The sequence below is a fragment of the Amblyraja radiata genome, chromosome 24 (genome assembly GCF_010909765.2).
Source record: "Amblyraja radiata isolate CabotCenter1 chromosome 24, sAmbRad1.1.pri, whole genome shotgun sequence".
Classification (NCBI taxonomy): domain Eukaryota; kingdom Metazoa; phylum Chordata; class Chondrichthyes; order Rajiformes; family Rajidae; genus Amblyraja; species Amblyraja radiata.
In genome coordinates, this window is record NC_045979.1 from 35,975,739 (window position 1) to 35,993,382 (window position 17,644).

The window sequence follows — 17,644 nt, forward strand, 5'->3', positions numbered from 1 at the left end:
CCTGCCCTTCTGAAGATCACAAACAGAGCTGAACACTTGCAGGTAGACAAAAATGCTGGAGAAACTCAGCGGGTGAGGCAGCATCTATGGAGCGAAGGAAATAGGCGACGAAACCCTGGGTCGAGACCCGAAACGTCGCCTATTTCCTTCGCCAATAGGATCAACAAACTCATCAGGACGGTTGGCTCCATCCTGGGGGCGGGGTTGGAGTTGGATTCACGGGAGGTGGTCTTGGAGGGGAGGATGCTCCTCAAACTGCGGAGCATCCTGGACAATACAGCTCACCCCCTCCATGACGCACTGGTCAACATGAGGAGCACCTTCAGCAACAGACTGGTTCCACCAAGATGCAGCACAGAACACCACAGGAGATCCTTCTTCCCTGTGGCTATCAGACTGTACAACTCCTCCCCCTTCTGTCGTGGGGTAGACTGAGTGACTCCCCTTCCCCTCCCCCTTCCTCTCCGCCTCCCTCGCCCTCCCCTCGCCCCCCCCCCCCCCCCCCCCCCCCACCCCCTTCAATATTTGCACATCCCCAAAACCTTTCTACTCATCACTTTAATGTCATGTTTCATGTATTTTGTGTATTTTTATGACTGTTGGCAGATCAATTTCCTCCTGGATAAATAAAGTTCTATCGTGTCATATAGAAGTGTGAAAACGCACTCCTCCAGATTCAGGGTCATTTTCTTCCCAGCTGTTATCAGTCAACTGAACCACCCCTATCAACAACTAGAGAGTAGTCCTGACCTCCCATCTACCTCATTGGAGGCCCTCGAACTACCTTTAATCGGACTTTATCTTGCATTAAACATTATGCCCTTTATCCTGTATCTGTACAATGTGGACGGAATGACTAATCACATATGGTCTTACCGCTGACTGGATAGCACACGACAAAAAGCTTTTCACGGTACACATGACAATAAACTAAACAATTCCTACTTTTCTGGTAAAGCCACCATCCCTGGAACCAATCTGGTGAATCTTTATTAAACCCACTCTATGGAAAGTGCATTCACTTTTGGCAAGGGGAGCAAAACTGTGTACAAAAGGCCCAATATAATTGCAGCAAGTCATCTTTATTCCTTTACTTAAATCAAAATGAAGGCCAGCACACGATTTCTCTGCCTAAGTACACGTTGTACCTGAAGGTTAATTTTCAACTACTTGTGTGTGAGGATATTTGGTCCCTGTGAACTTTAATATTTATCAATTTGTCACCATTTGAAAATTGGATTTTTCTGTTTTGTGTTCCCAGTGAATCACCCACATTTGTGCTCATTGAACTCCATCTTCCCATACTCTTGCCCACTCATTTACTTTGTACACCCTTAAACCTTCTTTACATTCTACTCATAGTCCCACCTAGCTTTGTATCTTCAGCGAAATGACACAAACATTTGGGCCGCATCACCAGAATCGGTGATGTAGATTGCAAGTTGTTATCACTGAAGACAGACACAAAATGAAGGAGTAACTCAGCGGGTCAGGCAGCATCTCTGGAGAAAACTAATCGGTGACGTTTCGGGTCGAGACCCTTCTTCAGACTCAGAAGGGTCTCAACCCGAAACGTCACCAATCCGTGTTCTCCAGAGATGCTGCCTGATCCACTGAGTTACTCCAGCACTTTGTGCCCTTTAAAGCTTTTCGCTGTACCCTGGTACATGTGACAATAATAAACCGAAACTCAGGGACGTAGATCAGCAATCCTTGGGATTTATCGGCGTGCAGTCCCTCCAACCCCTCCATTGCTATTATTTCATGAAGATTAATTTCCATTAGTTACTCAGTCTCACTAGATCCTTGTTCAGGAAGGAACTGCAGATGCTGGAAAGTCAAAAGTAGACAAAAGTGCTGGAGAAACTCAGTGGGTGGTTCCCTGATATTTCCAGCAGGACATTTGTGATGAAGACAGATACTAAGTATTTGTTTAACCCCTCTTATACACCATTGTAAATTCTGTCTATTCGTTGACATAAGTTGCACATTAACTCTAGGCTAGTCTTTTCCTTCTCACATTGTGGACGCGTCAGATGCCCGTGATAGATTTCTCTCATATTCTATTGTCCATTTTTTTTGTTAATTTCATGACCCTCCTGTGCCAAATTCTAAAATGCTCCCAAACGTCAGACCTCCAGCTTTTGCAGTTAATTTCATAAGCCTCTTATTTTGATTTAATATTGTCCTGGTTTGCACCAAGAACTTCAATCTCTTTATTGCACTAGTATTGGGGTTATTAATTGATTAACATTTTTGTTTAAGATATATCATTTACGAGTATCGTGTTTACAGTACTGTTATGCTGCTGCAAGTAAGAATTAAATTGTTCCAATGTCAGTAGTTATGACAAATAAACACTCTTGATTGTTTTTAACCATTTGCCTGCCAACCACAGAAGAACCATTTATATTTGTATAGGAAGGAGCTGCAGATGCTGGTTTAAACCGAAGATAGACACAAAATGTTCGAGTAACTCAGCGGGACAGGCAGCATCTCTGGAGAGAAGGAATGGGTGATGTTTCAGGTCGAGACCCTTCTTCAGACTGGTCTATATATATATTTCTATATACCATATATAATTGCCAGCTGGCTTTCTTCTCTTAAAGGCTTTTAATATTGCATATCATCTTCCTTCTTTATATACTCAGCATTGCTTGTCCACTATTGCATCTTTTAATGTAGGTTGCACAATAACCACAATCTCTCCACCATCATAGAACGTCAAACACTACACCACAGAACAGACCCTTCGGCCCAAAATGTCCGTACCGAACATGATGCCAAGACCATCACTTACCCACCTGCTCATAAACCATCTCCCTCTACAGCCATGTGCCTATCCAAAATGAATGCCACTAATGTATCTCCTTCAACTACCACCCCCAGCAGTGCGTTCCATGCATTTCCACTTGCCTCTGATGTTTAATGAAAATTGTTCCCAGTCAATCTGCAAGTCGAATCAGTAGTAAAGTAAGCAAACTCAATGCTAGCATTTATTTCAAGAAGGCTCGTATACAAAAACAGGGATGTAATATTGAGGCTCTATAAGGCGCTGGCAGGCAAGGCTGCATTTGGAATATTGTGAACAATTTTGGGCACTATATCTGAGGAAAGATGTGCTGGCTCTGGAGAGGTTTCAGAGGAGGTTTACAAGAATGATCCCAGGAATTAGTAGGTTAACCTATGATGAGCGTTTGTCGGCATTGGGCATGTACTCATCTGAGTTTAGAAGAATGAGCGTGGGACCTCATTGAAATGTACAGAATAGTGAAAGTCTTGGATAGAGTGGATGTGGAGAGGATGTTTCCACTAGTAGGATGTTTCCATTAGTGGGAACTAGAGGTCATAGAATTAAAGGACGTTCTTTTAGGAAGGTGATGAGGAGAAATTTCTTTCGTCAGAGGGTGGTGAATCTGTGGAATCACAGTAGGTGTAGAGGCCAAGTCACTGGATATTTTTAAGGCAGAGATAGATCGATTCTTGATTAGTACAGGTGTCAGAGTTTATGGGGAGAAGGCAGGAGAATGGGGTTATGAGGGAGATATAGATCAGTCATGATTGAATGGCAGAGGATTGATGGGCCGAATGGCCTAATTCTACTCCTATTCCTTATGACAGTCAGAACCTTCATTTAGCACAACACCTGACAAATAAATGCTAAGCTGTCAAGCAGTCGTACGTGCAAGAAAGAACTGCAGATGCTGGTAAAATCGATGGTAGACACAAAATGCTGGAGTAACTCAGCGGGTGAGGCAGCATCTATGGAGAGAAGGAATGGGCGACGCAGTCTGAGGAAGGGTCTCGACCCGAAACATCGCCCATTCCTTCTCTCCATAGATGCTGCCTCACCCGCTGAGTTACTCCAGCATTTTGTGTCTACCAAGCAGTCGTATGTCCAAATTTGGAAAAGTGGATTAACACCATTTAGTTACTAGGCCCCCTGTCCAACTCACAGCGATCTTCACCTGAGCAATGACTATTGGCAGCAGGCAGGAATCCACTTTTACAGAGGGGAATTGGCAGAGTTAAACAGTGCTGGCCAAACTCATCGCTGAGTAGCAGAGAATTACATCGCACAGACCGAATAAATTATTTGATTGACTTTTAGGGTGCGGCACAACGTTCAAACAAATAAAACAACAGGAAAAAAAAGTGGAAAATATTAAAGACCAGCAAAATTGTGGTGCAGGGTTGTGGGATCTTGGTTTGCATCAGTTTGGAGGAAGAGGAACAGAAGAACAAACTGGTGACCGTAATATTATCAAACCACTCTCAGGAATGTCCTGGAGTCTCGACAATAGGTTGGCACTCCACCAAGCAAGGCTTCAGCAAACCCACCCTATCAACCACAATCAGTACATCTCCCAGAAAACGCTGAAACAAATAAAACAACACAAGCAAATGGACAGAAACACGACTGGGAAAAGTATTCGCAGACTGTGTCTGTTCAGCAGAATCAGTTCAAAAACTGGAAAGACCTCCTGACAACTAGATGTGATCATCTAAAACTTCCGTCTCCACTAACACCATAAAGAAATAATCGGACGCAGCCCAGACCATCACACTAACCAACCTCACTTCCATTGACTCCATCTACACTTCAAGCTGCCTCGGCAAGGCCAGCAGCATAATCAAGGACCAATCTCACTCCTCTTCTCCCCCCTCCCAACAGGCAGACGGTACAGAAGTGTGTAAACCTCCAGATTCAGGGAGTTTCTTCCCAGCTGTTATTAGGCAATTGATCCATTCTATCAACGACAGCGCAGTCCTGAGCCACTATCGACCTCATTGGACACCCTCAGACTACCTTTAATTGAACTTTACTGGGCTTTATCTTGCCTATTTCCTTCGCTCCATAGATGCTGCTGCACCCGCTGAGTTTCTCCAGCACTTTTGTCTACCTAACATTAATGTCATACGCTTCTAGAACATAAACAGAACAGCACAGGAACAAGGGTTCCTGAAGAAGGGTGTCGACCTGAAACGTCGCCTATTCCTTCTCTCCATAGATGCTGCCTCACCCGCTGAGTTCCGCCAGCATTTTTGTCTACCCAGCGCTGGACCAGGCCCTTTTGCTCACAAAGCCAAGATAAACACAAAGGACACAAAATGTTGGAGTAACTCAGCGGATCAAGCAACATCCTTGGAGAACATGGATACGTCTGAAGAATGGTCACCTATCCGTGCTCTTCATGGATGCTGCCTGACCCGCTAAGTTGCTTCAATGTCTTTTTATTGTAAACCAGCATCTGCAGTACCTTGTTTAGCCAAGTTAAACTGAACTCTCCCACCTGTACGTAATCTATATCTCTGTTCCCTGCGTTTCCACCCACCTATCTAAAAGCCACCAACCTATCTGCCTCCACCACCCCATCAACCCTGACAGCGTGCTCCAGGCACCCACCACCCTCTGTGTAAAAAAAATACTCCCATGCACATCTCAATAGACAATAGGTGCAGGAGTAGGCCATTCGGCCCTTCGAGCCAGCACCGCCATTCAATGTGATCATGGCTGATCATACCCAATCAGTACCCCCTTCCTGTCTTCTCCCCATATCCCCTGACTCCGCAATCTTTAAGAGCCCTATCTAGCTCTCTCTTGAAAGCATCCAGAGAACCAGCCTCCACCGCCCTCTGAGGCAGAGAATTCCACAGACTCACAACTCTATGTGAAAAAGTGTTTCCTCATATCCGTTGTAAATGGCTTACCCCTTATTCTTAAACTGTGGCCTCCCTAGTTTTGGACTCCCCCAACATCGGGAACATGTTTTCTGCCTCTACTGTGTCCAAACCCTTAATCATCTTATATGTTTCAAGAAGATTCCCTCTCATCCTTCTAAACTCCAGAGTATACAAGCCCAGCCGCTCCATTCTCTCAGCATATGACAGTCCCACCATCCCGGGAATTAACCTTGTAAACCTACACTGTACTCCTTCAATAACAAGAATGTCCTTCCTCAAATTAGGGGACCAAAACTGCACACAATACTCCAGGTGTGATCTCACTAGGGCCCTATACAACTACAGGAGGACCTCTTTGCTCCTATACTCAACTCTTCTTGTTATGAAGGCCAATGCCATTCGCTTTCTTCACTGCCTGCTGTACCTGCATGCTTACTTTCATTGACTGATGAACAAGGACCCCCAGATCCCGATGTACTTCCCCTTTTCCCAACTTGACACCATTTAGATAATAATCTGCCTTGCTGTTTTTGCTACCAAAGTGGACAACCTCACATTTATTCACATTAAACTGCATCTGCCATGCATCTGCCCACTCCCCCAACCTGTCCAAGTCACCCTGCAAACTCATAGCATCCCCCTCACAGTTCACACTGCCACCCAGCTTTGTGTCTCCTTTAAACTGTCCTATAAACTCCTTTGAACTTTGTCCCTCACCTTAAAGATATGCCCTCTAGTCTTTGACATTCCCACCCTGAGAAAAAGGTTCTGCTATCTCCCGTCTCCCCTCTCTACGTCTCACATAATTTGTTACTTCAGATTGTCCCTCAACCTCTAATGCTCCAGACACAACGATCCAAGTCAGTCCAACCTCACACCTAATACCCCCTAATCCAGGCAACATTCTGCCTCGCTGAAAGATGGCAAGTTTGAATTCTTGTCCACGTACTTGTCGTAAAATGAAAGAAAAGATAGCAACTTTATAAAAATAGCACATTAATGTTTATACACCAAATGTTGAGACAATCAGCCAGATTCAAATTAATTCCAGCAAATCCATTTTTAAAAACAAAATCTGAAATTAGTGGGTCAGTGAACAAAACGATTCTTAACGGTCCACACTTGAAATATCAGAGTCTGCAAATACTTTTCAATCTGCTGACTGTTTCCACCATCTGCTTTTCATTTTTTTTTTTAAATGAGTGGTCAGTTTGGGCTTTAATAGGCTTTGCTATCTTTCAGTCGGTTCATCTCCACGAGTCAGACCTGCTGACATTTCCCACGTCCCATGTATATAGTTTCTTTGCCTGCTTTCTTACTTTAGTTTAGAGATACAGCATGAAAACAGGCCCTTCGGCCCGTCGAGTCCACGGTGACCATCGATCACCCGTTCACACATTAGTTCTACGTTATCCCACTTTCTCATCTATTCCCTACACACTAGGGGCAATTTACAGAGGGCAACTTAACCTACAAACCCACATGTCTTTGGGATGCAAGAGGGAACGAATACCGTCAGATGGAGAACATGCAAACTCCACACAGACAGCACCCGAGGTCAGGATCGAACCCGGGTCTCTGGCACTGTGAGGCTGCAGCTCTACTAGCTGTGCCACTCTGCCGATGTTTCAAACCGCCTACATCGGCGTAACATAAAACTCTTGCAGCTCGCAACAACTGGGAATACTGTTGTGTGCAGCAATGGGTGTGGATGATTCTGAAGCGGTAAAGCCTTGAATTGTGGACGAAGACGACAATGTAACAACATACAGCTGCCCTCACACATGGGCTCTGCCTCTATGGATGATGCTCAGTTACAGTAACCCAGAGTGGTTACAGGACTATCACCATTTCCAGTAATGCAGGATGAGTTAGAGCCATGCTTATCCTGTGTCATTAGCAAACAGTTGCACTCGATGACTTGCACCTAGTGTCAAGTGTGCTTAGACTTTAGACTTTAGAGCTGGAGCGCTGAAACAGGCCCTTCAGCCCACACCAACCGGCGATTCCTGCATACCAGCACTATCCTACACACTAGGGTTGATTTACAACTTTTTTTTAAACCAAAGCCAATTAAGCTACAAACCTCTATGTCTTTGGAGTGTTGGAGGAAACTGGAGCACCCGGAGAAAACCCATGCGGTCAGTGAGAACGTTTACAATTCTGGACAGACAGCACCCGAGGTCAGGATCGAAGCCAGGTCTCCGGCGCTGTGAGGCAGCAGCTCTACTGCTGCGCTACCCTTAATCACCAAATGTACTGAAACTGAATAATTAAATTCTTACCGGCAGCAGCATAAGAAGATTGTAAACACAGCATTCAAGATTTATAATCTATTTGCTGCAAATCTACACCATTGTCATGCAACATTGTCATGAGGAGGAATTCTTTAGTCAAAGGGCGGTGGATCTGTAGAATTCATTGCCACAGACGGCAATGGAGGCAAAGTCATTGGGTATTTTTAAAGCGGAGAGTGATAGGTTCTTGATTAGCAAGGGCATCAATGTTTACAAGGAGAAGGTGGAACAATGGGGCTGAGAGTGAAAGATAGATCTGCCATGACCGACTGAAGTATGGTCTCGACCCAAAACGTCGCCTATTCCTTCTCTCCATAGATGCTGCCTCATTCGCTGAGTTTCTCCAGCATTTTTAATCTACCAGCTGAGCTACAATTGTGCTTTGTATTGAAGTTTAAAGGAGGGGTGCTGAACAAGTCTTTTGTTTACACACAGAGGATAGTGAGTGCCTGGAACACACTGCCAGGGTTGGTGGTGATTGAGGCAATTAGGATAGGAGCGTTTCAGAGATTTTGGAAAGGCACATGGATATGCAGGGAATGAAGGGCCATGTAGGCTGATGGGAATTGGTCTTGGCATGTTTGGCACAGACATTTTGGACCGAAGGACCTGTTCTTGCGCTGTACTGTTCTATGTTCTAACATTATGCGCGGCACGGTAGCACTGCGGTAGAGTTGCTGCCTTACAGCGCCAGAGACCCTGGTTCGATCCTGACTATGGCTGCTGCCTGTACATTCTCCCCGTGACCGTGGGTTTTCTCTGGGTGCACCGGTTTCTTCCCACATTCCAAATACACACGGGTTTGTAGATTAATTGGCTTCGGTAACATTTAAAAAAAATTGTAAATTGGCCCTACTGTGTAGGATAGAGCTAATGTGTGGGAATCGCTGGTTGGTGTGGACTCTTTGGGTTGAAGGGCCCATGTTCTGCACTGTATCACTAAACTAAACTATACTAAAATTGTTTAAGCTGACTTTTAGCTGCAAAGTTTACTTTACTGCAAAGGAGAAACAAAATCTTTAAACCACAATTGTAAAGGGAACTACAGTGTGTTCAAGTGGTAGGTAGTAGGGTTTTCCCTGCACTAACATTAACTGATCGGGAGACACAAGACTGCAGGTATTAGAAATTGAATTGCTCATAGCTAGCCATAGGTAAGAATCAGTCATCGGTGAGTCAAGGTAAGTTGGGCAATACGTACTCCCTTGACTGTGACTCATTTTCAATAACCAAGGTAGTGGAAGCACTCAATGTTCCACACATAGTTTTCACACCCCCTCCTGTTTGTTCCAGTTGTTTGTACCTGTTCATTTTTACCCACAAGAATGCAACATCTGCAGGAAAGTTTTAAATAAATGGGTGATAATATGCAAAACTTCAGAGATCGTATAAACTGTGTAAGGTAAGGTAAGGTAAATTTATTTATATAGCACCATTCGTGCAAACAGCAATTCAAGGTGCTTTACATAAAAGAAAAAGTAAAAAAGACAATACATTACATTATAAAGTTCAACACAAACGTCCCCCCACAGCAGAATCAATAATGTCCACTGTGGGAAAGGCACCAGAAAGTTAAGTCCTCTTCCTCTGAAACACCCGAGGTCGGGGCCCATTTTTGGCCTTGCAGCCAGTCCGATAATTTTCAGGGCCCTCTTGCCGTGAAGATGGAACAACCGGCGTTGGGTGAAACAGTCCTCAAGCGGCTTGGAAAGTCTGGAGCGGCTGCCTCCTCCCCGGAGACCGGGGCACTCGTAGTCCTCAGGCCACGCCGGTTAGAGCTCCAACCCCGGCACCTCGAACCCTGGCTCCGCGGCGCTCCAAATCCAGCGCCGCCCACGGCCAGACGCCCGCAGCCACAGCTTCGCGATGTTGGGAGTCGGCGGCCAAAGCGCTCCGGAGCTTACCGCACGGCGACACGGTATGGTATCGCCCGCTCCCTGTTGGTATCCCAGCGCTGCGCCACCGCCGAAGCTGTAGTTCCGGCCGGTCCCGACAGGAAAAGCCGCTCCATTCTCGATGGTAGGCCGCGAGGACGGGGCGAAGAAGCAGCTTAGAGGGATGCTGCCTCTCCGACTAGGTAGGGGACTAAAAATTAAAGTTTCCCCCCCTACATAAAGATCAACTTAACTAACTAACATTTTTTAACAGGAATTAAAATAAAATAAAAAAAGGTGAAGAGACGGACTGCGGGCAGGCTGCCATACACAGACGGCGCCCTCTCCTGCACATCCGCCCACTCCAAACTTACGAGGGCGGTACAGACAACACCAGGTGTCAGGATCGAACCCGGGTCTCTGGTGCTGTAAGGCAGCAGCTCTACCATGCCGCCAAAGTTAGAGAAAGGCATGTTCAAACTATACAAACACATTGCAGCAAAATGTACATTGTTACACAAGTACAGTCTTACTCTAGCACAACAAACATGCTGTAAAGTTAATTGTTGATAGTCACAGGATCTAGGAAAAAATGCTACTTAAATTGCAACTTAAAATTGGGCTACTTCCCATTCCCATACTGACCTTTCAGTCGTTGGCTTCCCCCTCACACAAATTGGAGGAGCAGCACCTCATATTTCGCTTGGGAAGCTTACAACCCAGCGGTATGAATGCTGAATTCTCTAACCTCTGGCATTCCCTCTTTCCCCGTACCCTACCTTAGTCGTCCTACCAGTTGCACTATTCCCATCAGTGTATCCCTTCGTTATCACCTCTTCCCCAGCCAACAATGGGCCATTATGGGCTTCACCCTTCCTTGGTCATCTGTTGCCCGCCCTGCTTAGTTCTGCCCTTTTCCTACCTCTAGTTCTTGTGGGGCTAGTGTAGCTGGGACATGTTGGCCGGTGTGGGCAAGTTGAGCCGAAGGGCCTGTTTCCACACTGTATCACTCTGTGACTCTCTGACACTTTGTGTTCAATGGAAGAGTTTAGCATCTGCAGTTCCTTGTGTCTCCACAATTAACCAACCGTTATTGCACTAAGAATTGTTTCAGGATCCATGTTCCAAACATATTTCATGTCTTAGAACACCAATGTTTAGTTGTCTAAGCTCTCCGCATCACTAACTACAACCATTCCTTGGAAATCGTAGCATTTATATCTATAAGATTGCCCTTTCAATGTAAAATATTAGAAAGTTAGAACGGCTTAAATAAGGGGTCTAATATTAGGACAACCCAAAGTATTTCTTTAAATTTGCACCAACATTCAAAATGAAACATGAAAACCTAAACAAATGACGAGCAAAAATCTGTTTTTAGTTTTCATAAGAATTAGATTCAGAAAATAAAATGTAGAGGAAAGTTCCAACAAAAATAATTAAAACAAAAAAAACAAAGGAGGAAAGGAATACTTTATACTTAAGATAGGCACAAAGTGCTGGAGCTACTCTGCGGGTCAGACAGCATCTCCGAAGAAAAAGAACACTTTTTATACTTAAGAGACATTTAAAAGTCCTATTTTGCTGTGTCAGTCCATACTTCTATTACTCAACTGCAAGGAATGTACAAGTAAAATCTATGCACTAATGCCACAGATCTTTATGTATTAAAAGAAAAAGATCTTGGTCAAAGTTACCGCCATGTCAAAACTGGACTGATTGCCTCTCCTATGAAATGCTGGATGCATATATATGCATTAATTTTTGTGAAATAAAAGACTGTATTTTGTTCAAAAGAATCCATTACTTTTTGCAAGGAACAAACTGCTGGAAGAACTCAGCAGGTCAAGCAGCATCTGTGGAAGGAAATGGACAGATGGATCACAAGATGAAACATCATCTGTCCATTCCTCCCAAAGATACTGCCCGACCCACTGAATCATTCCAGGAGTTTGTTTTTCTTTGCTCAAGATTCCAGCATCTGCAGTCTCCATTATTATTTAGAATTGCTTCTGGTAATTTTATTAGAGTTCACCATAGCAAAGTTTTGGCTCCAAGGTTCAGCATCTCGTAATTTAGTAACATCAGTAAAATGCTGGAATAACTCAGCGGGACAGGCAGCATCTTTGGAGAGAAGGACTGGGTGACATCTCAGGTCGAGACCCTTCTTCAGACAGAGAGACTGGAGAGAGAGAAACTAGCGATATGGAAGGGTTATATAGATATGGAGAGGTACAAAGAGCATGCAAGGTGTGAAAATGACAGATCAAAGCAGACGATGAAGGAAATGTACAATGGTTCATTGTTGGCTGAAGGGAAGGTGACAAGAAGGCACATAAACAGTAACATTAATCAGGAGGACGGTAGGAGGGACGGAGAAAGGGAAAGCAAGGGTTACTAGAAGTTGGAGAATTCAATATTCATACCACAGGGTTGTAAGCTGCCCAAGCAAAATATAAGGTGCAGTAAGTTAATTGACTATGTTATTATCAGCCTTTGCCTTCCACTAGATGTCTCATGTACGCCATTTAAGGTGTTCTCATGGATGTGCTAGACTAACAGAGCATGCAATATTTATGGCTGATAAAGCAGATCAATTTTCCAAATTTGTGACTAGTTACTTTTTAATTTGTGCCTAGCTGAGTAATGCCAATGGCATCAGCTTGCAGGTGAGTGCAAGCCTTTTATTGATGTGGCAATAATATGTAGCATTGTTCAAAGTCATCTTGTACCGCATAAAGGATAAGTAATGGTATGACCAGAAGAGTCAGCATTTATTAATCTTCTGTGGTCTCTCCCCACATGGGTGGAGTGCAGACGAGATGCTTTGCCTCCACCCAGAAAAAAACGACTACATTTAAAGGTTAAAGAACACTAGCACAATTAACCAGTGACTAAGAAAAATGTACAGAATTAAGGTACATATATATCAAACTTTAGAATTTAGAGATACAGCGTAGAAACAGGCCCTTTGGCCCACTGAGTCCGCACCGAACATCGATCACCCATACACTAGTTCTATCCTACACATTAGGGACAATTTACAGAACCCAATTAACCTACAAACCTGCACATCTTTGGGATGCAGGAGGAAACCAGAACATGCATACTGCGTACAGACAGCACAAGAAGTCAGGATCGAACCTGGGTCTCTGGCGCCGTGAGGCAGCAATTCTAATGCTGCGCCACTGTGCCGCCCTTAAACAGTATAAGTATTTTTCATCGAATTTGTTTAAGTGTCACACAATTCCCCACATTCTGTTAAAGGTCTGAAAAGTACAAAATCATCAGAAATCTTCTAAAAATGTACAAAATCCCCTTGGGTATGGACAAAAAAAAATGAAGCATCACCGCAGGTTCGTTTTTAGCAAGTGCTGTTCAATAACAGTATATCATGAAGGTGACTTTCAAAGGCAGCATTATTAAAAAGCATTTATAAATTATGTTTGTCCATAAAACCACTTCAAACTATCACTTTAAATTAGCATCCATTAATGCTCATTTCTGCCATAACATTTCCTTTCAAATTAAAAAAAATCTCATCTATTCTGCTTTGAAATTTGTTACAATGCCACAATGCTGGCAATTCACAAAGAAAGCAAATCCCAGTGCTAAAATAACTGGCATTTTCAAAAAAAATTAAGGATACAAATATACATTTAAAATATATCAGAGGTAGAAATTCCTGACTGAAATGATGTTACAGATATTAGTATAAATCCATCTTCTTCTCCAGACATTCAGACTAAATCAGAGTATTTTGCCAGCTTCCAGTCAGGGAACTGTCGTATCTCCAGTCCCCCTCCTCATATTTTTTATTGCTGCTTCTATCAGGATCCTAGTTTAAAGCTATCTTTTCACCAATCTCCAAACTATCCAGCGTTTAGTTTTAATGTACTTAAACTTCTGCCACCCATCATCATCATCATCATCTAGGTCACTGTTTAACAAATAAATTTAAAGTTTAGTTTAAGTGTAGAGACATTGCGCAGAAACAGGCCCTTCAGCCCACCGAGTCCGTGCTGACCAGCAATCAACCATACACTAGTTCCAAGGTAGACACAAAATGCTGGAGTAACTCAGCGGGACAGGCAGCATCTCTGGGGAGAAGGAATGGGTGACGTTTCGGGTCGAGACTTCACTAGTTCTATCCTACATACGAGGAACAATTTACAGAAGCCAATTAGCCTACAAACCTGTACGTCTTTGGAGTGTGGGAGGAAACCGGATCACCCGGATAAATCCTACGTGGGCACGGGGAGAACGTGCAACCTCTGTCATGATCAAACCCAGGTCTCTGGCACTGTAAGGCAGCAACTCTACCGCTGCACTACCGTGCCACCCCTTCTGTTTTATTTGTTTTGCTGTTTTATTCTGTAGTCTGTTCCTTACTTATTCACAGATGTAGCACTTGGTGTAAACACCCACCAGGATACTTCAGTGTCATTAAAGTCAACCACATTTGTGGGTGTTGAGGCACAGATAGACCAGGAAAGAGCTTCAAGGTTCGGGGCATAAATGTCACCATTCTGCCCTAGTTCAACCATATTGATGTTATGGGTCAAGAAAGCACACCAACACTTCATGTTTCCAATGACTCTGACCAAATATTTCTCTAGAAGGACAACAGAACATACTATTTAGATGCATCATGCATTGTTTTGGCAACTGCTCTGCCCAAGACCACAAGAGATCAAAGAGTGCCGCTGACACAGTCCAGACCATCATGCAGGCCAGCCTCCCACCCCCTTCCCCGCCTCCATTGTTCCCATCTGCACAACATTTGCCACAGGGATGAAGCCAGCATAATCAAGGACTACTCACATCCTGGTCATTCCCGCTTCTTCCCTTCCCCCATCAGGCTTGAATGCACGTGCCACCAAATTCAAGAACAACTTATTCCACACGGTACACATACAATAGACAATAGGTGCAGCAGTAGGCCATTCGGCCCTTCGAGCCAGCACCGCCATTCAATGTGATCATGGCTGATCATCCCCAATCAGTACCCCGTTCCTGCCTTCTCCCCATATCCCCTGACTCCGCTATTTTTAAGAGCCCTATCTAGCTCTCTCTTGAAAGCATCCAGAGAACCTGCCTCCACTGCCGAGGCAGAGAATTCCACAAACTCACCACTCTCTGTGAGAAAAAGTGTTTCCTCGTCTCTGTTCTAAATGGCTTACTCCTTATTCTTAAACCGTGGCCCCTGGTTCTGGACTCCCCCAACATCGGGAACATGTTTCCAGCCTCTAGTGTGTCCAAGCCCCTAACGTACCCTGAACGGACCTCTCAAGAACTAAGAATATATTCCCAATCAACCTCATCGTGATCCTTGCACTTTTTCCTGCACTTTTCTCTGTAGTAACACTACAATTTGCACTGTTTTTTGCCTTTAACACTACCTATTGCACTCATATATGGTTTGTACTCGTGAAGAGTACAATTAGCCTGGATAAGACTCAAATGTTTCACACTATATCATGGTAAACGTAATAAACCAATACAAAGATGGCAGATTAGCTTCTCTGAATAATATTAGAAAAACATTTGGATTTTAACAAGAATCCAGGATGTTTGACAGTACAGTAAATCCCCATTTTTTTAGTAGGCTATATTTATATTTTTTAATTTAAAATTTCCAGTTCCCAAGGTTGGAGTTTGGGGCTAATGTCTCTGGACCAAACACTCAGGCATCTTATCACCTGTCCAGTAATATATCGATTACGGTTGTAATGTTGGCCTTAAAAACAGAGCAACCATCTGTGAAATATGGTGTGTAGGAAGGAACTGCAGATGCCAGTTTACACTGAAGATAGAAACAAAGTCAAAGTCAAGTCAAAGTCAAATTTATTCGTCACATGCACCAACTAAGGTACAGTGAAATGAATTTGCCAGCAGCGATACAGTTGGAGTAAAGAACACACAATAGAATCTAACATAAACATCCACCACAGCACTCTTCACTGTGGTGGAAGGCAACACAATGTTGGAGTAACTCGGCGGGACAGGCAGCATCTCTGGAGAGAAGGAATGGTTGAAGTTTTGGCTCGAGACCCTTCTTCAGACTTGGTTCACTCGGATTGTTGGTGTCATACAAATGCAAATTTTTGGTGCTGTTTACCATAACCAGAAAAGAACGGCTATTCCTACCTGCTGGGTCTGCTCAGAAATCACGATACCATTACTGCAACCCTTCAAGTCTGATTAGCTATGGTAGGTGTCAGGCTCAGAGTCCTCCTATGAAGGTTCGACAGCTCAGTGAAGGCTTTCTTTTGAAGCAGTTCGAGGTTACGATGCCATCACAAGCCCAGCTGTGAATTTCACAACAACATATCGCCACTCTTCATCAGTAACATCCACAGTTTACACAAGAATAGACACAGGAACTCCTTGCTGAGAATTTGCCAACAATTCTATTGAACTAGCGTTTTGCAATCCAGGTTAAGGGGAGCAACAATATTCCAGTGAACGTGGTAACTCGTTCCAGATAACTGACAAATTCACCCACTTTGCCATTCTCAGCACAAGTTCCGTAATGACGTACGGCCACATTAAGTTCCAGACACCCGCTATCACACATAACAAACTGCAGTCTCGGTTAAAGCTTCACTGACAGTGCCAGGATTACCTTGGTAACCCAGCACTTCCATTACGTATGGCTTCTCTTTGATGCAGCCTCCACTGGTGACCATGAACTCTGTGTGATACTCTTACTGGGGTCAAGAGTTAAACTCGATTCCCACAAAGATTTATTAGCTTACAAACAGAGTCTGGCTCCCACTAAAGCAAAGTTATAGCCTGAAATACACTAATTATACTCATAGAAAAATGCTTCTTTATTTGCAGGAGCAGGGTTGTAATCTTTAAGTCCAAGTCACAAAGGTTCTGACAAAATAGACTCGTTAATTCACAGAGGCCTCTTCTGTGTAACACTGCAGACTGAACCAGTCAGCATCTCACAGTCAGCGTACTGTATCAGTGGCGGGCAGGTGGTACATTGGCATTTTCAAACCGTTTACCCGATATAGTCACACCTCATCAATCCCGATTTTGAAGAGTCATGTTATTGGGCTATAGGACTTTCGTGCCTGCTCTGTTTATTGAAGTCAATTCAAAAATTTCCTCTGCCATTTTTAACTTCTATTGGGAAGGCAGAATCAAACAAAACACATCTGTCCCCGTCCCCCCCACCCCCCCACATCCCTAATCTCTAAGCATGTTTGCTCTTCCATATTCTCCACTGAGAGTTTGGTGTTTACATCATTTCCCCAACAAAGCACAACTCTTGAGTTTAACTCTGCAATGAACATTTTGTCCTTTTTAATGAATACTTAAAAAGGTCACGATTGCACAATGCAGACCGATACGGACCTTTCCAGGACACTGACTTTTGGCTAACAAACTCTTAAGCTCCAAGCCAAAAATACGCAAACATGAAAAAGCAAAAAATCTTTGGAAAATATCAATAGGAACTAATATAATGACTGAAAAAAAAAAAAAACAGAACAGCAGACAAGACCAATGATACCCAGGATTAGAATACAAATCAATAATTGCCTCGTCCAGTTAGAAACTGTACAAAGTATTTCAACAGACCTTCAACAATTACATTTTAGTAAGATACTTATCCATAATATATCTCTGAATTTCAATAAATGATTAAAAAAAAGCAACTGCTAATCAATAATGAAATATTTCTGCAAAAGCATTTTCAATTATTCTGAACCATTAGATGAATATACGAGTGCCTCACAAATACTCCCTGAAAACAGGAACAAATCGTTTAAG

At 43.6% G+C, this 17,644-nt stretch overlaps 1 protein-coding gene across 2 annotated transcripts in view; it reads right to left on the reverse strand.

The window, feature by feature from the left end:
* The window catches only part of frs3 (fibroblast growth factor receptor substrate 3), a 34,232-nt gene extending 17,752 nt beyond the window's left edge, over positions 1–16,480 (reverse strand). The window contains exon 1 of one of the 2 annotated variants that reach the window (XM_033042925.1): positions 16,007–16,477. The gene's annotated coding sequence lies outside the window, so the exon portion shown is untranslated. Of the gene's footprint in view, positions 1–16,006 lie in introns of both variants that reach the window. The other variant, XM_033042926.1, reaches the window with a different exon arrangement.
* Positions 16,481–17,644: the final 1,164 nt, after the last annotated feature.